Source organism: Pelobates fuscus, chromosome 2, assembly GCF_036172605.1.
Source record: "Pelobates fuscus isolate aPelFus1 chromosome 2, aPelFus1.pri, whole genome shotgun sequence".
NCBI classification, from domain to species: Eukaryota; Metazoa; Chordata; class Amphibia; order Anura; family Pelobatidae; genus Pelobates; species Pelobates fuscus.
The window spans coordinates 205,370,613-205,392,234 of record NC_086318.1 but is presented as its reverse complement, the minus strand read 5'-3'; the positions used below and the strand labels follow the sequence as shown (position 1 = coordinate 205,392,234).

The 21,622-nt window shown below is 43.9% G+C and overlaps 1 protein-coding gene across 1 annotated transcript in view; it reads right to left on the bottom strand.

Moving 5' to 3' along the window:
- The window catches only part of RASGRP3 (RAS guanyl releasing protein 3), a 141,193-nt gene extending 120,577 nt beyond the window's left edge, over window positions 1-20,616 (bottom strand). The window contains exon 1 of the mRNA XM_063443118.1: window positions 20,548-20,616. The gene's annotated coding sequence lies outside the window, so the exon portion shown is untranslated. The remainder of the gene's footprint in view (window positions 1-20,547) is intronic.
- Window positions 20,617-21,622: the final 1,006 nt, after the last annotated feature.

The window sequence follows — 21,622 nt, the reverse complement described above, 5'->3', positions numbered from 1 at the left end:
CATGTGGACTATAAGAAGAAGAAAACATTGGCTTTACATGTGGAGAAGTCAAGGCCAAGTTATAATAAGCTCCCCTATTCTAGAGGTCACACTATGGGAAAGTAGAGGACATCCATACCATCCTTCTCACTGGTATCATACCCAGGGCCGGATTAACATAGGGGCTGATGGAGCTGCAGTTCCAGGCCCAGGCCCATGGAATAGGCCCATTACTCTTAGGTTTGCCACCTGACTGGTATTTCACTGGTTTGCCATCTGACTGGTATTTGAGGCTGCCTGGCCGTGCCAGTATTGCAGTAATACCGGCAATACAAATGCAGGTATTTTTCTCAGAATAAATGGAGATTACTCTGCAATACCAGCACCGGCCAGTAGGGGTCACTATGTGTGGAGAGAGGCAGGGATAGGAAGTTACAGCATATCCCTGCCTCTCTCTACTACTTACTGATCCGTGGGGGAGCAGCAACACAGCACAGAGTCCAGACAGCAGCTCTACAGCTCAGGTTAGAGAGGGATGGGGGGGAAAGGCAGCAGGGACACATGGGGACACTGAGACACTAGGGGACACTGAGATACTAGGGGACATATGGGGACACTGAGACACTAGGGGACACAGACACTAGGGGACAAATGGGACACTGATACACTAGGACACATGGGGACACAGACACTGGGAGACCTGGAAACACTGACACTTGGGGACACTGGAAAACATGGGGACACTGAGACACTAGGGGACACTTGGACACATGGGGATGCTGAGACACATGGGGATGCTGTGAGACATAGTGACATTGGGAGACACTGAGACATTGGGACACGGAGACACTATGTCCCCATTTCTCCCAGTGTTCCCATGTCCCCCATCCAGTGTCGCTAGTGTTTCAGTGTCCCCAAGTCTCCCAGTGTCTGTGTCCCATGTCTCTCAGTGTGCCCAGTGTCCCATAGTCTCCCGGTGTCCCCATGTCTCTGTGTCCCTAGTGTCTTAGTGTCCCTAAATGTTTCAGTGTATCCATGTCTCCCAGTGTCTGTGTTCCTAGTGTCTCAGTGTGCCTAGTGTCCCCATGTCTCCCAGTGTCCCTATATGTCCCAGTGTCCCCATGTCTATGTCCACAACTGTCCCCATGTCTCCCAGTGTCCCCAAGTGTCTGTCTCCCAGCCAGTGTCCTCAGTGTCCCCTAGTCTTCCAGTGTCCCCTAGTCTTCCAGTGTCCCCTAGTCTTCCAGTGTCCCCTGGTCTCCCAGTGTCTGTGTTCCCATGTCTCTGTGTCCTTAGTGTCTTAGTGTCCACAATTTGTTTCAGTGTCCCCATGTCTCCCAGTGTCTGTGTCCCTAGTGTCTCAGTGTCCCCATTTCTCCCAGTTTCCCTAAATGTCTCAGTGTCCCCAGTATCCTAGTGACATGGGGACACACTGAGACATTGGGACACTGGGAGAAATGGGGACACTGAGATACTGGGAGACTAGGGGACTGGGCGACATGGGGACACTGGCACTGTGATACATAGGCACACTGAGTGACTTGCGAGACTGAGACACTGGGGGCAATCCATCTATACAGCAGAAACTGTGAGTAGTTTGTTGGTGATTTTACAGAATTTTCTCTGATGTCACTCCTTGTGATTATACAAATGATTAAGGCTGGTATTTTTTTCCAAGAAAGGTGGCAACCCTAACTACTCTTCACATACTCTTGCTTAAAGGAGCACTATAGGGTCAGGAACACAATTAGGTATTTCTGACCCTATTATGTTAAAACCCCCACCCTGGCCCCTTCTTGCCTCCCTAAGTATAGTAAAATATAACTTGTCTGCAGCTTCTGGCTCTGCCTCTGAACTGACTGTCTGCTGACATCATCAGAAGTGGTGGTCTGAGCAAATTACAATACTTCCCCATAGGATTGGCTGAGACTGTCAACTAGGCAGATCAGGGGCAGAGCCAGCACAAGTCCAACATAGCCCTGGCCAATCAGCATCTCCTCATAAAGATAAATTGAATCAATGTATCTGTATGAGGAAAGTGTCTGCATGCAGAGGGTGGAGACACTGAATGGCAGTGCTGCACACTAGGCAGTACTGCCCCAGGAAGCACCTCTAGAAGCCATCTAAGGAGTGGCCAGTGGAGTTATTTTCTCTGAAAAGACAGTGTTTACTGCAAAAGGCCTGAATGGAATGATTCTACTTACCAGAACAAATACAATAAGCTGTAGTTGTTATGGTGATTATAGTGTCCCTTTAAGTTTGGAAGCTTAAGAGGGATGTATGTGAATAAAACTTGTGTGGACTGGCTGACAATAAAATTAGTTTAGGTAATGCAGACGTTGGTCTCTCTAGCACTGTGGCATGTCCCCTTTCTTCTACACTCACTACATACACCTTTTCTCGGTCTCAGACTATATACCAGGAGCAGTGCCGGCCTTAGGCCTGTAGGCGCCCTGTGCGAAAAATCTTCACGGCGCCCTACTCTGGCCACAAGCCCTCTTGGTCCACATCCTGCCATTAATATTGCTAACCATTTAAAATCTCCTTATTAATCCCCCACAAAAAAATATATTAAAAAGCTGTATCAAAATACAAATTTTACATAAGTGCAAAATAAATATAGCTCTATATAGGTGTCTCCCATTTGCAATTAAAATGAGAAAATAATAAAGATTTATTCATCTTTTCCCCGCGCCTCCCCCAATGTCATGGAGGAGACATTGCCTACCACACCAATGTCCAATCCAATGCTTCTCATAGAAGACAAGCAAGTGTTGCACAGGCAGTAAAATGTTCCCATAGGAAAGGATTGAATCAATGCTTTTCTATGGGGCTCCTGCATCACGTGACCAGGTTTTACTCAGTCAGAGCAGCGGAAGCACCTTGAGTGGCTCTTATACTGACTTATTGCTGGACTTAACACAGCAATTTAAATATTGCAGTATCTCAAAAACACAGGCCCATGCACCCAAACCACTTAATCTCAATGGTCTCAGTGACAATAGTGTTACTTTAAGTAAAACTGTGGTGGAATCTCGGTAAAAATAAATTTAGTAGGCCGAGATTACCACGTGGCATGTGTACGTGCATATGCTGACGTATCGATCAGTTGGTTGCACGAGGCAAGATACGATCAGTAGTGTACGGAGCATGTGCAAGAATACAGGATATAGTATTCCCCCTCCTCCATTGTGCTGGACAAGCCATGCGGTCAAGCAGGAAGTTAATTCTTATTTGTATTGATTGGTTAAGAGAATGTGCGGGTGGAGCTTAATATGGGAGGAGTTATATGCCTATATAAGGAGCCTGCACTATTGTCCGGGGCTCAGACTTTGCTGTATTTTGGTGACGCTAGTCCCTCTGAGTCCCGATCGGTGATCCAATAAAGAATCTCTTCCTTCCTGAAGAAACCTGTGTCCATCTCTCTGTGCTTGGCTTCCGTCAGTTTCTCCGGTATCATTTGGTGCATTGGCCGGGAAGCTCATCGTTCAACGGTAGCTGAGAGGCAGAGGCGTGAGACGGTCTATCTTTGCCCACGTTCTCTACGGCTGCACCCCTGAACTTCTGCGTGGACCTCCCTTCGTCTCGGCGCCACTGGTCTGTTGTCCAGGAGATCATCGGCCTCTACGTGAGAAGTGCTGGGGTGTCCCCGTCGATGAGTGTGAACTCAGGTTCAGGAACGAGGAGGTAAGACAACTGCTGTTTTAGACGGCAGGACCCACTAGGGGTATACCGATTGTGCGGTAGGCCCAAAGGGGTTTTGAATCTGTGTATCTGCCCCCTCTGTCGGAGGGAAGGAGCGAAGGCGCACCGCTCGATCGAACGCTCTTTAGTCAGACCGTTTGATTTGGTTAGTCAGGCGGGGCGCTCTGGTGTAAAATAAGCCCTAGCCGGACACCGGTGTCTTGTCTAGACTAGCGTTCTAGGGTGTATATTTTGTTCGCTAGGTCGGAGGGACCGGGAGACTAAGCGGCGTCTGTGTAAATCCGGTTCGCTAGTTCTCATCCTATCTGGGCTAAGTGGGAAGGCGTGTAAATTTGGAACCCACTAGACTTTTGATAGTACGACTAAGAGGCGTCTGTGTAAATTCGGTCCTCTAGCTCGTTGTATAGTGCGACTAAGAGGCGTCTGTGTAAATTCGGTTCTCTAGCTCGCTATATATGTGGTGATTGGGCAGTGTGGCTAACCAAAACGTATGTAGATTGTTTTTAGGTAGTCCATTCAAGGTACTGGCCAATAGTTTAGTTGGGAATTGTAAATGTGTTAGCGATTGTTTAGTAAAGTGTATATCTTGTTAGATAGCGCGAGCTCAGCCGTCTAGCGAGAGTGTTAATAGTGTGTTGCTGTATCATAGTGCACGGTACCATAACCCTGTATATTTACTGACATTGTATAATAAGTACTAATCATTGTCGTCCATTGCATGTTTAACACCATAACCACTAATAATTGTATTGTGACCTTAACTTGTGCTTTGACCTATGCTAACCGTACTGTAACCGCTATTTGTAAAAGACGATGTTACTGGGGTGTGTTATAGACGGGTAATTCGTATATAGAGAATTATAGCGTGGGTGACTGTATAGTTACGCCAAAGGGCATAATATTGATTATATAGTGACTGGTGTAACAGCTGTGTGTGTACGGGAATTCCCTGAGTGTTTATTGTTATTGTGTACGTTTCACTTGGTAACCGTACCACGTGGTGCTGTTGCCAGAGGAAACGGGTGTGACTGTTGAATAGTACGCGTGTATAGTATTCGTTGTCGACGACGTTCCATTGTTAAGTATGGGTGCGTCGCAGTCAACGATTCCGGATCCCTTAGGTTGTATGGTGAAGAATTTTAAAAAGGGATTTAAAATTTGTGATTTTGGGGTAAAGATGTCTCCTGTACGTTTGGTCACTTTGTGTACTAGGGAGTGGCCTACTTTGGTTGCGGCATGGCCGCCACGTGGCAGTTTGGATCCAACTCTGGTACAGCGCTTACACGTGGCTGTATCAGGTAGGCCTGAACTTTACGGCCAGTTTCCTTATATTGACTGTTGGAGACAGGCCGTAAATGACTCGCCAAAATGGCTCCAGACATGCCACGAGGAGCAGTGTCGCCTCATGGTAGCTAGGACTTGTTCGTCCACTAGGACTGGTGTTAGGCCCATTTTGGACACGCCCCCTGAGTCCGAGATCCCTTTGCCGCCCCCTTACTTTCCGTTAAGAAGAAGTGACGCAAACGCAGGAAGTCCTGCACCCCTCCCCTCATTACCCTCATCCACTTCCGCTTCCTCCTCCAGTACAGGATCCACCCCCCCTCGTACTAAATCTCCCCTTCCGGAACCAGAACCCACCCCCATTAAAAACGAATATCCTGATTTGGCGCCACTTCAGACTTCCGGTCAAGCTTCATCTAGCTCGGCTCGAAGTGTTTTATTTACGACCTTTTCCCAAAACCAACCTCCCACATCCCCATACCCTATCTCTCCCCGACCGGAACCCATGACTGACGCCTCTCTACGTAGCCCTATCCAAACCCGACAGTTGACTGGTGCCCAACAATTAAAGCACTATCAGATGCCTCTTCGCCTAAATCCCGGGTCAGCTTATATCGATGCCGCAGGTCAAATGGCACACGCTGACCCAGTCTTCGTATATGTCCCATTTACCACTACCGACCTTTTAAACTGGAAGACCCATAATTCCTCGTATACTGAGAAACCACAAGCCATGACTGATCTGTTCACCTCAATAGTACAGACGCATAATCCGACATGGGCTGATTGCCAGCAGTTACTAATGACTTTATTTAACAATGAGGAAAGGACAAGAATAAATCAAGCAGCCATTAAAGCATTAGAAGATAGAGCCCGTGCTTTGAACCAAGCTAATCCAGCAGCATGGGCCGCAACACATTATCCCAACACTGATCCCGATTGGAACGTAAATGGTGCTGATATGGTTCAACTCAGAGCCTATAGAGACGCTATAATTGCTGGCATGAAAGCCGGAGGAAAGAAAGCCATTAACATGTCGAAGACAGTTGAGGTGATTCAGAAAAGCGATGAAGCGCCCAGTGTCTTTTATGACCGATTATTGGAGGCATACCGCTTGTATACCCCCTTTAATCCGGAAGACGCAGACAATTCCCGAATGGTTAACTCCGCCTTTGTCAGCCAAGCATACGGAGATATTAAGCGCAAGTTACAAAAGTTAGAAGGGTTTGCAGGTATGTCCATCACCCAACTAATGGAGGTAGCTAATAAGGTTTATATGAACAGGGATACAGAAAATAAGAAAGAGGAAGAGCGCAAGATGCGTAAAAAGGCTGATATGCTAGCGGTAGCGATCGCAGGCGTAGATAGATGGGGCCCAGATAGAGGCGATAGTAGATGGAATGAGGAACCTCTAAGTAAAAATCAGTGCGCTTACTGTAGGGAAGAAGGGCATTGGAGAAATGAGTGCCCGCGAAGGGAACAGTCTGAGAGAGACAGACCTAGGACAGGTTACGGAAACTTTAGAGGCAGAGCGAGAGGTAGAGGAGGCCCCGGAGGGAGTAATGGTTATAGAGGGAGTAATGGGAACAGAGGAAGTGTTAGGGAAGACAGGTATATTCCAGCAGCGCAAAGGTCCCGCGATAGAGAAGGTAGGGACTTCGTAGGATTGGCTGACACGGTCATGGAGGACTATTGATACCGACCGGGCTCCATCCCCCTTGGTCGAGCGGAGCCTATGGTCGATGTATCAATAGGGGGGAAAAGGAGTGCGTTCATGATCGACACTGGTGCTGAACATTCAGTGGTGACTAATCTAGTTGCTCCTCCATCTGGAAGGACTATTACTGTGATAGGAGCAACTGGAAGAAGTGCTGAAAAACCGGTTCTTAAAAGTCGACTCTGTACATTGGGAGGCCACGTAGTAAAACACCAATTCCTTTATATGCCTGAATGTCCAGTCCAATTGCTGGGACGTGATATGCTATCAAAATTACAAGCGCAGATTACGTTCCTACCAAATGGAACAACATCCTTAAAGTTTAATGGACCCTCAGGTATTATGACTTTATCCGTACCAAAGGAAGAAGAGTGGCGACTTTATACAGCGTTGACTAGCCAAAACCCTAGGAGTGATGAGACATTGTTTAACATACCAGGAGTTTGGGCAGAGAACAACCCACCAGGACTGGCCCGCAATATTCCACCTATAAAAATTGAACTGAAACATGGGGTTTATCCAGTGAGCCTACGACAATACCACATCCCGCAGAAGGCTAAGAAGAACATCCAATCCTATCTGGATAAATTCATACGGTATGGTATCCTAAAATTCTGTACTTCCCCCTGGAACACCCCATTGCTGCCTGTTCAAAAGCCCGGTACAGATGAGTATCGACCTGTGCAGGACTTAAGAGCAGTCAATGATGCGGTTGTTAGTATACATCCAGTTGTACCCAATCCATATAACCTGCTTGCTTTAATTCCGGGCGGGGCTACTTACTTCACAGTCTTAGATCTCAAAGATGCCTTCTTTTGCCTCCGAATTGCCGCAGAAAGTCAATGTATTTTCGCTTTCCAATGGGAGAATGCTGTAACGGGCTCAAAACGCCAAATGACTTGGACAAGACTACCCCAAGGGTTTAAAAATTCACCTACCCTATTTGGTTCAGCCCTAAGTCAAGATCTATTGGATTTCGAGTCCATCCCAGGAGAGTGTGTCTTGTTACAATATGTAGATGACTTGTTGATAGCAGCAGTTACAAAAGAAATCTGTCAGCAAGCAACGCACGATCTACTACACATTCTCTGGAAGGCAGGATACAAGGTGTCTAGAAAGAAGGCTCAGTTGTGTTTGCCAACTGTCAAGTATCTGGGATTCCATATCTCTGAAGGTCAAAGGATTATGGGGCCAGAGAGAAAAGAAGCTGTCTGCCAAATACCAATACCCAAGAATAGAAGACAAGTGCGAGAATTCTTGGGGGCAGCAGGCTTCTGTAGGATATGGATTCCCAGCTATGCGATACTAGCAAAACCTCTGTACGCAGCCATCAAAGGTACAGAGCACGACCCCTTCTTATGGACCCAAGAACAGCAAACGGCATTTGAAGATGTGAAGAAGGCTTTGATGAGTGCCCCAGCATTAGGTCTACCTGATCACACACGACCATTCTACTTATATGTACACGAGCAGAGAAGAATGGCTGTGGGAGTATTGACACAGTACTTGGGATCATGGCAAAGACCTGTTGCCTACATGTCTAAGCAATTGGATGCAGTGGCCAGCGGACTTCCACCTTGTCTAAGAGCCGTAGCTGCAGCCGCCCTGCTAGTAGCTGAAGCCGATAAACTCACTCTGGGTCAAGAACTTTATGTACGAGTCCCACATGCAGTACAGACGTTGTTGGATTACAAAGGAAATCATTGGTTTAGTAACAGCCGTATGACCAAGTATCAAGCAATGTTGTGTGAAAACCCAAGAGTGCATTTAGAGACTGTAAACACCTTAAATCCAGCTACCCTTTTGCCACAACCTACTGAAAGTCAACATGATTGTTTGGAAGTAATGGATGAAGTATTTTCAAGTAGACCAGATCTTCGTGATTTTCCCATCCAGAACCCCGATGTTCAATATTATACCGACGGCAGTAGTTATGTGAAAGAAGGGATCCGCTATGCAGGATATGCAGTGACAACAATAGACAAGGTGATAGAAGCTCGGCCACTGGCAAAAGGAACATCAGCACAAAAGGCAGAATTAATAGCACTAATACGAGCGTTACAATTGGCTGAAGGTTTAAGAGTAAATATCTATACGGACTCTAAGTATGCGTTCTTAACCACTCATGCCCACGGAGCTTTGTATAAAGAAAGAGGACTACTGAATTCAGAAGGCAAAGAAATCAAATACGCAGCCGAAATCCTACAACTATTGGAAGCAGTGTGGGAGCCGAAAGAAGTCGGTATCATACATTGTCGAGCGCATCTGAGAGGAGATGGTGATGTAACCAAGGGAAATCGGATGGCAGATAGTGCAGCTAAGCGTGCTGCTGAATCAGGAAGACAGGAGTATGTGGGGCATATAGCTGCTCTTATACCAACTCCACTGTCCCAATGGACTCCAGTTTATACAGCTCAAGAAGAGGAGTGGTTAAAGACTGAACCGGGAAAGTATCTGGAGAACAAGTGGTATCAGCTAGAAGATGGAAGAATAGTTATACCAGCATCGCTAGCGGTAGAAATTGTCCAAAATTATCATAACGGGACACATTCTGGGAGAGACAGTACTGAAGAATCTCTTAGAAAACATTTCTACATACCAAGATTGTCCAACTTGACTCAGGCCATTGTACGCAGATGTGTAACGTGTGCTAAAAATAATGCAAGACAAGGACCAGTAAAACCACCAGGAGTCCAGTTTATGGGGGGACTCCCCATGTCCGATCTACAAATAGACTTTACAGTGATGCCTAAATCGGGTGGACATCGTTACCTGCTGGTAATTGTGTGCACCTATTCAGGCTGGGTAGAAGCATGTCCTACTCGTACAGAGAAAGCAGGAGAAGTTGTGAGATTCCTGCTACGAGAAATAATACCCCGATATGGACTACCCTGTTCTATAGGATCGGACAATGGTCCAGCTTTTGTTCACCAGTGCCTACAACAACTGACTCATATGCTTGGTATAAAGTGGAGGCTTCATACTGCATATAGACCCCAGAGTTCTGGTAAGGTAGAGAGAATGAATAGAACTATAAAGAACCAGTTGGCTAAAATGTGTCAGGAAACCCAACTTAAGTGGAACGTTCTCTTACCTATAGCTCTATTGCGAATCCGCAGTACCCCTACCAGAAGGATGGGCCTCTCTCCTTTTGAAATTATGTATGGGCGACCACCTCCCGTACTTGGTAACTTAAGGGGGGATTTGAGTCAGTTGGGAGAAGGAATTACCCGGCAGCAGGTTGTAGAGTTGGGTAAGACTATGGAGGAGGTACAGAAATGGGTACAAGATAGATTACCTGTGAATATTTATCCCCCTGTTCATAGTTATCATCCAGGAGACCAAGTGTGGATTAAAGAGTGGAATAATGTACCGTTAGGGCCCAAGTGGAGAGGTCCTTATGTTGTTCTTTTGTCTACCCCTACAGCGATAAAAGTAGCAGAAGTGACTCCGTGGATACATCACTCCAGGGTTAAACCAGCAGCAGTCGATTCTTGGCAAGTTACAGCAGATCCAGAGAATCCCTGCAAGATCCGGTTAAAACGCACTACTCAGTCGGAGTAACGAGGAATTATTGTGGATTACAAATTTTATTGTTACAGGTGTGAGTGAGAAGGCCATAATAAAGACTGTCCGCTTACCATCACATAGTGTATAAGCCAGGAAAGTCTCGAAGGGACACCTGTGAAGACGAGCAGAACTCCATTCCCTGCAGCCCTCACATCCTGGAAGCTGAGGTTCCATCGCACGGACGAAGACTGAGGATGACGGCGAAAGATGTGCTTTTTATTGTGTTTATTTATATGTGTTTTTATATTCAGGAAGGTAGAGGTACCGACACTCCTAGCTGTGAGGTATGCATTAAGACTACGAGAACAGGTAACCATATTTCCCAAACCCTAATTTGGCATTCACAATACGAGTGTAAAGGAGATGTATCGAGATGTAGATACTTAAATATAGATTATAGTGTGTGCCATTTAGGAGTAGGAGAACCTAAGTGCTTCAGTCCAGAGTATCAACCTCGTACAATTTGGTTGACTCTCAGGAATGGAGATCCTCAGGGGACCCTAATTAATAAGACGGTGTTAGAATCCGTACATTCTTCGGGTGTTCTGCTATTTGATGCGTGTAAAGCGATATCGAGTGGTAGAAAGCCGTGGAATGTATGTGGGGATCTTAGATGGGAGAGGACGTATGGGTCTAACGATAAATACATTTGTCCCAGTAGCAAAAATAAATATGTGAGTCCTAGATGCCCAAATAAAGACTATAACTTTTGTCCATATTGGTCTTGTGTGGGGTGGGCGACTTGGGGACAGACAGTAGACAAAGACATGATAGTGACTAAGTTGCCGACTAGCCCTTATTGTAAGTCTATGGAATGCAACCCAGTCCATATACTCATTAATAACCCCGACAAGTTCTTAGATAAGTATGGAAATTTATTTGGGTTTCAGATATACGGGACGGGTTTAGATCCTGGGACATTATTGTTTATAGGAATAGAGACTGATACGGTATCCTCCCAGACTCATCAAGTATACCATTCCTTTTACGAAGAGATGAGTATAGATAATAAGATCCCCCATAATGCTAAAAACCTGTTTATCGATCTAGCTGAAAGTATTGCCGGTAGTCTTAATGTTACCAACTGCTATGTGTGTGGAGGTACTAACATGGGAGACCAATGGCCTTGGGAAGCAAAGGAGGTAATGTCCGGTTCTGAGGCAGTTGACCAATTAATATCTACACAAGCCGATTATCATATGAGTGTTAGAGGTAAATCTGAGTGGAGATTAAAGACCTCCATCATAGGTTATGTTTGCATAGCAAGGAAAGGAATAATGTATAACACTTCTGTAGGAGAATTAACTTGTCTAGGGCAAAAAGCTTATGATGATGATACAAAGAATACAACTTGGTGGTCGGCTTCAAATGTCTCAGAACCATCTAACCCGTTTGCTAGATACGCCAATTTAAAGGACGTGTGGTTTGATCTATCCATCACATCTACCTGGAGAGCCCCAGCAAATTTGTACTGGATCTGTGGTAAGAAAGCCTATTCGGAGTTGCCACAGGACTGGGAAGGGGCATGTGTGTTGGGTATGCTCAAACCATCCTTCTTCTTGTTACCAATTGAAACAGGTGAGACTTTAGGTGTTAAAGTGTATGATGTGAATCATAGGAAGAAAAGGGGACCCATAGAGATAGGCACCTGGGAAGATAATGAATGGCCTCCCCAGCGTATCATAGACTATTATGGGCCAGCCACGTGGGCTGAGGATGGTACTTTTGGTTATAGAACCCCTATTTATATGCTCAACCGTATTATAAGATTACAGGCGGTGGTTGAGATTATCACAAATGAGACATCACAAGCGCTCAATCTTCTAGCGAAGCATAACACCAGGATGAGGACAGCAGTCTACCAAAATAGATTAGCCTTGGATTACCTTTTGGCAGTAGAGGGAGGTGTATGTGGGAAGTTTAACCTAAGCAATTGCTGTCAAATAGACGACGAAGGGCAAGCAATAGCTGAGCTTACTAGCCATATGGTTAAACTAGCGCATGTGCCTACTCAGGTATGGAAAGGGTACAATCCAAGTAGTTGGTTTGGTAGCTGGTATGAATGGTTTGGAGGGCTTAAGGCAGTGGTAGGTGGAGTCCTACTGATTTTACTGTTGTGTCTACTCCTACCGTGTCTTATACCCTTAGTAGTTAGGTCTGTGCAAAGCCTGATAGGAAGTATAGCAGAGAGGAAGGCTGCTGCACAGATAATGGCGATTTATAAGTATAAGGCTTTAGATCAAGGAGAACCAATGCAGGAAGATGAGTGTTAAAAGATTCACATCATAAGATAAGTCTGGTCTGGTTCAAGGTAACTTGCGGTGTAAGCAAACCAAGGTTAAGTGATGCCTCAAGTAATTGTAAAATATCAAGAGGCATCAAAGGGGGGAATGTGGTGGAATCTCGGTAAAAATAAATTTAGTAGGCCGAGATTACCACGTGGCATGTGTACGTGCATATGCTGACGTATCGATCAGTTGGTTGCACGAGGCAAGATACGATCAGTAGTGTACGGAGCATGTGCAAGAATACAGGATATAGTATTCCCCCTCCTCCATTGTGCTGGACAAGCCATGCGGTCAAGCAGGAAGTTAATTCTTATTTGTATTGATTGGTTAAGAGAATGTGCGGGTGGAGCTTAATATGGGAGGAGTTATATGCCTATATAAGGAGCCTGCACTATTGTCCGGGGCTCAGACTTTGCTGTATTTTGGTGACGCTAGTCCCTCTGAGTCCCGATCGGTGATCCAATAAAGAATCTCTTCCTTCCTGAAGAAACCTGTGTCCATCTCTCTGTGCTTGGCTTCCGTCAGTTTCTCCGGTATCAAAACTACTTGAATTTGTTGTTTAAACGGTAAGAGAAAAAACTATATATAGCAAATGGTCTATTTAAAAAAAGGATGCACAACAACACATACTCTCGCTCACTGACACACACAATCACAAGTACACATAGAACCACTGTCAGATGCACTCATGACGCATACAATCAATGACACAAACACTGATGTGCACTCACTGACACAAACACACAGAAACGCATTGACAGGCATACACTGAGCAAGCACTCACCAACACACACACTCACTGCTACACACTGTCACAATCATTCACTAACACACATTGACACAAGAACTCACTGACACACACACTGAGCAAGCACTCACTGACACACACTGTCACAATCATTCACTAACACACACTGACACAAGAATTCACTGCCACAGGCATTCACTGTCACAAGCACTAACTGAAACACAAACACACACTGGCACAGACCCTGGCATAAACACTGTCACACAGACACTGAGAGTTGTACCTTATGACACACACAGACACTGGCATACAACAGCTTACAAATGCATATATCCACTGTGTGGTTTACAGAGACATTAGTTTGGCAGATCCTACAGGATTGTAATGGTTGGTGCCTGGCAGCACTGACAGAAATGGGGCACTAACAGACAGTTAATAGATATATCAGATCATAGAGTACTGACCTGCAGCAGCCAATAGCTCCATCCTCAGCCATGCTCCCAGACAGGATTAGTTGATCTACAGGGTGTCACACAGCAGCAGGGGAAGGAAGGCTGTGAGGTGATGGCACTCCTCCGAGGGGAATCTACAGGCAGCACAGAGGCCATAAAAGTGGTCAGTGCTGTAAAATGCCAGACTGGCAGCTAAGGACAGGAGGGAGGGGGTCGGGAGGAGCATGCTTGGTGGATGAGTGAGGAGCTGTCAGATTGGAGAGTGAGTGTCTGCTCCCTTACTGACTCCTCCTCCTTAGCTCTGCAGCCACTCACAGCTCATTTTAAACTGCATGTCTCTTATCAGGAGCTGGGAGTTCACGGAAGCCAGGCATGCCTGTGATCTGTGTGCTGCCTGGTTACTCCCCCACGGCTCTCCTCTATATTAACCTCCTAAATGCCGCAGAGACTGCAAGGGAAGGATTAGCAAGCCCTAGTGTGCAAGCTGTGTTGGCTGCTCCGCGCCCCTGTTGCCATGGCGCCCTGTGCGGCCGCACAGCTCGCACACCCCAAAGGCCGGCCCTGACCAGGAGCTTCTGCCTGCTAGTAAGAAGGTAAGGAGACAAGTGGACATGTGAGTGCAAGGGGACAGTCCTTAGAAAGCATGGAGTGAGCACATCATTAGACACATTTATGTCAAGCTCAGGGTGCTGCCTGCATAGTATGCCCTTAGTTGGACAGCCTGCAGGATTGGCGGGCAGCCTGACATGCATGAATGTCAGGCTGTCCTTCAAATTTTTTGGACAGACATGCCCCCTTTTTGGGAGGTATGACTGTTTTAGTGTTTTTGGTCAATAAGATTCCGTAATTAGGCCCATCATAATTGTCAGCACCAGGCCCACTGGGCTCTTAATCCGGCCCTGATCATACCTAGTATTGCACATGGCAAAAGAAAATAGGATCAGCATCCCTCCTGATTATAGAAGGTCCTGATTCCTACTGTTCTGTTTGTGAAAAATATCAAGTAGGGACCTTTTACAGTTGATGTAGTGTGCTCATTTATTTAAAAAAAAAAAATTAAGCATTCTGTGCTTCCCTCAAAAGGGCAAACTTCCTTGGGGGAATTGTTGTTAACTGGTGAACAGCCAGCAACGTACATATCGCGGTCGCAGGGGTCGCAGCTGCGATCGGGCCCGTCACTCCAGGGGGCCTGGCCGCCCTGCAGACCCCCGCGACCAGGTACCAGCTGCCACTTTTGTGGCCACGGCTCGTGCGGAAAACCGCTGGGGCCGCATGTTAAGGGGTCCATCGGGTGGCCCATGCTGTCTGGGCCACCCGATGGAGATGGATTGTAAGGGGGCCCGGTCAGCGCTGGGCGCTTTAATAGCGCGACCAGGCCCCCTGTGATGACATCACTGCTGGGAGGAAGTAACTCTCCGGTCACTCCTCCCCGCTATCAGAGCCCGCGCGGGAGGAAGCAGGAAGGAAGAGGGAGTCAGAGTGGGAACTCTGACTCCCTTCAGGCTGAGCCCCCACTGGACCCCAAGGAAAGTCACAAAAGGTAGGAAACAGGAAACATTTTGTGTGTGTGTGTGTCTGTATGTGGGTATGTGTATGTGTGTCTGTGTCTCTGTATGTGTGTGTGTGTCTGTGTCTCTGCATGTGTGTGTGTGTCTGTGTCTTTGCATGTGTGTGTGTGTGTCTGTGTCTCTATGTGTGTGTGTCTCTGTATGTGTGTATGTGTGTGTGTCTGTGTCTCTGCATGTGTGTGTGTGTGTGTCTGTGTCTCTATGTGTGCGTGTCTCTGTATGTGTGTATGTGTATGTGTGTGTGTCTGTGTCTCTGTGTCTCTGTATGTGTGTCCGTGTCTCTGTATTGTGTGTGTGTGTGTGTGTATCTCTGTATGTGTGTATGTGTGTCTGTGTCTCTGTATGTGTGTCTGTGTCTCTGTATGTGTGTTTGTGTCTCTCTGTATGTGTCTGTGTCCCTGTATGTGTGTGTGTCTGTGTTTCTGTATGTGTGTGTGTGTGTCTCTCTGTATGTGTGTGTGTGTTCGTGTCTCTGTATGTGTGTGTGTGTCTCTGTATGTGTATGTGTGTTTGTGTCTCTGTATGTGTGTGTGTGTGTGTGTGTCTGTATGTGTGTGTGTGTCTCTGTATGTGTGTGTGTGTCTCTGTATGCGTGTGTGTGTCTCTGTATGTGTGTGTCTCTGTATGTGTGTGTGTGTGTACGTGGTGTGTGTGTGTGTCTCTGTGTGTGTGTGTCTCTGTATGATGTGTGTGTCTGCATGTGTGTATGTATGTTTGACAGACCCCTCTGTCTTGGAACTATGTTTTATATTCCATTGCCTTTGTCTATCTTTCGGTTAATTGTCTGTCCGTACCCTCCATTCACTTGTTTCACAAACTACCGAATAAACTACCAAACGATTGACCACCTGGGAACTTGAGTGTGCCATCAATTGACCTCCTAGAAGCTGCAGTTAACCGCAGCTTAATTGGTGAGCATTGGGAGGTTGCTGTTCATGTAACTCCCACGTGGCGGCAGACATTTTAAAGTCCTGAACGGCCAGCGGTGTTCAGCGCCCAAACTATGGAACTGAAAATGGACACTATTTTGCACGAACACCGCTGAAGCCGCTGACCTCCCTTCTCTGCCATCCAGCACACGAACGTTGGTCCATTCGGTACTTTCCGGCATGAATAGACGCACCCCAGATAGCCATCCCATGGAGCCCGTTCGTATACCGAAAGACGATGTGAAAGACTTTGGCTCCATGGCAATTGAACTGTATGCATAGGATCTGAACGGCATTCGGTAATAATGTGCGCTCAGATCCCAGCTATCTGGGGATACATTGAAAGTGGGCATTCGGTTCGTGAAATTTAAAGTTATTGATGTTATTGCATTTTTATGTTCAGGTACAAAATGGAGTTTAGCCTCTATCCATGGAGATAATTGGATTACTTCCCAATTATCTCCAGGATAGAGAGGAGGGTTTATCTACACCAAAGGGCCACTGTGATTGGCTACTGTATCCGTATTGTCCCAGTCTTCCATCTGGTCCCTAGGGGAATGTCCACCAGGTGGGAGACCTGCATAAATACCGGGCTGGTAGCCCTAAAAAAAACAGATCTCTGCTTAACCCTCAATACGGAGCTTGGTCTCATACTTGGGGGTATTGGATTCGTATAAGTTACTCGTTCGGCTGTTTGATTCGTGAAGGATTTCGTATGGTTCCTGTTCGGCTAATTGGGACAGCTGTTAGCTGCTTCTTCATTCAGAAAGGGAACGTCCTCAATGGCTTTTAACCCTTTTTATGCCTGGGGGTGCTGTAACAGTATGTGTCTGTTGGAGGGGGTGTCTGTCTGTATGTATGTGTTTGTGTCCATGTATGTGTCGGAGGGGGGCCCACGGATCGGGGGAGAGAAGGGAGGGAAGGGGAGAGAGACGAGGGGGGCCCACCGGGGCCCCATGGGTTGTGTGTACACCACTGGGAACAGCTCATTATTTGCAGGAGATAGACTTAGAATGATAGTATTTCAAAGTTCACAAACATGTGTGTAATGTACTCATCTTTGTCCTTGACAATTAAATAAAAGGTACAAGTTGAAGTTACTAAAGTAAATATATCAGAATTGGAATGCACATCAGTGCCAAGATTCTTATTTTTTTCCAATGAAACTACACATATGCATATATAGCTATAGGACAGGTAGTCATGTGTGTAATATATAGACATATCATATGTTTTGACAAGCCACCCAAATAAGTAAAAACGTGTCTGCCAAGATAAGACACCTGTTTCACATCTAGGCGGTAGAGTAGACCCTGAACGTAACATTATTTTTTCCACTCAGAGACATATAGATCATTTATATAACACTGATCACAAGGTCATAAAGTACTGACATTTGTGTTTAAATCAGTTTTCCACATTAGCTATAGAATTATATTACTCTCCTTAAGAACAAAAGAGAGAATGCATATTATCCTATTTATTGTAGTATTTACATTTTATTGCACTGATCACATTATTTAATTTATTTGGCTCAAATCTTTATGTTGTGTTTCACTCCAGTTTCGCATCCAGGAATAGTTAAATTGGACTTTCGATACATTGTTTATTTGAAGCCAGAATATATCTTATGCTGGTATTTTTTTTTTAAATTCCAGAGATGGCTCTGCATAAGTTGATTTGTTATGGCTGCCACACAATAAGGTTAAAAGAACTTCTCTTCTGGTATCATGGTTAACATGATAGAAATACCAGATATATAATCTGAGAAATGTACAATACACAATGGTGATTGGTTTTCTTTTACAATTATCAAATCGTGGCGATAAACACAAGGAGCCTTCCTGTGTTCAGGGATTAGTTTATTGGGCTACTTGTGGAGTAAAGTCACTTTCTAGTACTGCTGCATCTACTAAAACCAAACAACAAGCTATCTGTGCAATATTTCCTTAAAACGAAACATAATGAATAATATGGTATTTTTATCCACCTTGAAAATGAAACTCTGAAAACTATAAAGTTGACCTTTATTCGTACACAAGAGCTCCAGGCAGCTGGATCGAAATATATACAATGTATAAATTAATCAATAGGCAACGTTTATCTCATGAACAACTCAACCATCACTTATTATTACATTACTCTTTTGACCATGGACATGAAAGGTATCTGTTTTTGCGCAGAACATTATAGCATAATGTAATTACCTCTGACAAACGTCACATCTCTACAGTTGTTCTCTCCCACTCATAAAACAACTCTAGAAGCAAGTTTATATATTTCATACCTTCTGGGTCTGGTCACAGGGGTAATGTTACTATTACTAGAGTTCAACAACTATACAGTCTGTTCTACACTTAGCAGTCAACTTCATATTTTCACATTTCCTTACTAATACAAACTTGTGCCATCCATTATCTCTGATGACAGAGTTGGAAATGATAGTACATTTCACTCTCAAAGGTCAAATATATGAAACTGGTTTGACTGAATTAATGTCCAATTATTTCATTTACAACTGTGAATTCCCCCAGGTTTCTTAAAATCGAATATAAATATTTTGATTAAAGAAAATGAAAGACTGTGCCCATTAAGTAAAATTACCATAACCACTACATTAAACTATCATAGTTATGGTGCTTGGCATGTGCCTTTAAGTGTAATCCAGGATGGATGGATATTACCATCACCTTTTGTTACTTTGTTGTGAAACCAATAAGGAATAGTAAGAACTCTACCTCCCTGCACTAATATCTTTTCTCTCATCCAATGAGATGTCTCATTGACACTTTCAACTCTCCGGCACCTCTGACCTACTTCTTCTCATTCACTCCATAAGATCTCCAACAGATCTATGCCATCAGAAATCATGTTGTATCCATAAACACAACAGTTCCTTGAAATCATCCCTGTGATTATTATCAATATAAAATCTTTATATATATATATATATATATATATATTCTGCGTTCAACAAAATACAAAAAAAAGTAAATAGATACGCTAACAAAAGTATATTAGAAAATAAAAAATACAAAGAGTTTACACTACTTTATAACAGTGCTGCTGTTTCCTTACCCTTAGAGTTGGTGAGACCCTATTTATCAGTGAGTCACAAACATTCAGGGATGCAGCCTCTTCCTCTTTGAACAATGCATAAGGCATTGTGTTTCTGAAAATGTGTGGCTTTTCTTAAAAATCTTACAAATGAACCCAGCTGTTTTTATTTCCACTAAGTTTCTGTTTCTATTAAATTTTCAGGGACAATAAATTACCATACCGCTCCTCAAATCATTTTTTCCCCTAAATTAAACATTTCCATATTTTTTAATTATTTAAACATGCTCTTCAATTTCTATTGTGTGGAATTTCACCCAAAGACCTTATTGACTTAATTTTCCATTATTCTCAACTATCCAAAATGAAGTCAGTGACAGCATTACTGTCTATAACTGGTCTAGCTGGCCTCATCTAATATAGGTTTAGCAATGCGATGCTCAAAAAGGGTGTATTTTCCTTTAAGAAAGTAGTGTGCAAAAAAGAATGGGTGTGGCTATCACAATGGTGAGTGCATGTAATAGTTGATGTGCACTAAACTATTATACTTTTTTGTCACTGAAATATGATATCTAATTTAAAAATATAAAATTTTGAAACATCACAATTGAATAAAGAAAAATAAATGTTGAAAAAAATGGCAAGATAAAAAGCAGCTGATTATAAATAACAAATATCTAGTATGTCAATGTTTTTGTAAGCATAATCATAAGACAGTCTTAAGGATTGGTAGCAGCATGATTAGCTAAGAAAACCTCATATGACTTGTCAAGAATGCATAAAATTCAGAAAAGTGCCCAGAGGTATCGTTAAGAATGTGTAGCTGAATATACTTCACAAATAATACTGACACAGTTCATGATTTTTTAAGCTGCAAAAACCACGGTGATTAGCAATGTTACTTTTTTATTATTTTGTACATAATACTAGTGTGACTTGGCACGCTATGTGATTTCTAAAAATACACATAGATCACAGTCAGTACTATTGTGGTTAGTGCATCATTATTGTATGGTAGCTGTCTTCTTTCTTAAGCTTTTACCTAAGTTGCAGTCTAACATACATACTTAAAATCTCAGCATAGCAAGCAAGACTGCTGATAAAACAAGATACGGTACATTACAGGAAATGTAACAATAAGAAAACAATCATCATGTAGATAAGTGTGTCTGTGTGTCTGTGTGTGTATCCACAATCTTGTGCGAGAGGCTAGTATTGAAACAGCAGTACAACAAAAAGTCTGAATTACTTACTGTATTTCTCTCTGCAGAGGTATTCCACAAACATCCTTATTACTTGTTCATTTGCCAAGTGCCTGTGCACGAAATGAGCAGCTGTTTCCTTTGAGCTAGTTCTGTGTCTTACCCAGTCACATGCCCCTCCTCTGATAAACCTAGAAGCAGACGTAGCCAGGAGGTCAAAAAATTTGAGATTCCTTTTTTTTTCCCCAAGAGTTTTTAGAACTACAATGTCATTTTTAAGGCTGTGTTAAAAACCGGACAAGAGATGGAGAAAGAAATATATACCTACAAGTGAGAAACGGTAAATACAACACCTTCCTAAAGAGCACAATCTATAAATAAATTGGCACACTGGCTGCATGCTAGCGTGGGGGTCCCGAGGACCTATAAACTTCCTTTGATTTAATTACAACATATCACTCATCTGCCTTTTCCTATTCCGTTACCCCATGTACATCAGGAGGCAGTTAAAAGTTAATTTCTCATCTTTGTGTAATGTGTGTTTTTAGCAAATAAACACAAATATGTAATGTTCAAAGACCAAAATAAACCTACAGACTGCTTCCTTCATCTTGTCTTTGAGTCATTATTGTACTCTCAGACATGCACAAGAATATCTGTCCCTATGGGCGATCACGTGAAATAACTGTTATCAGAAGGTTTTGTCCCAGGATAATCTTGCACATTACATTTCCTTTGCATATACACTTGATGTTAAAGTACTGTCTGGCCTCCATTTACTATTGAAAGTTCTATTTTTTTCTGGAGGAAAAAAAAATGCGACAAACACTCACAAGCTCAGTTCCGCAAAAATAAAAGTGTTATTTAGTTAGCGCCTCCTAGGTACCTTGTTCAAAATGAGGCCCCACACAATAGTGCTCTTTTGGTCATATATACAATGTGGATTAACAATAGAGTTGTGCAGGGTATAAAAAAATCTGTTTCTTTTTCAAAAAGCCCTGTGGATTTTTTTTTTTTTTTAAATTAGAGTTGACAGAATTTAAATGATTTAACTGTTTGGTTAAGACAAATTTATTTTTGGAAAACCAGAACAGCAGCAAAAATGGTATTATGACTGTGCTGACAT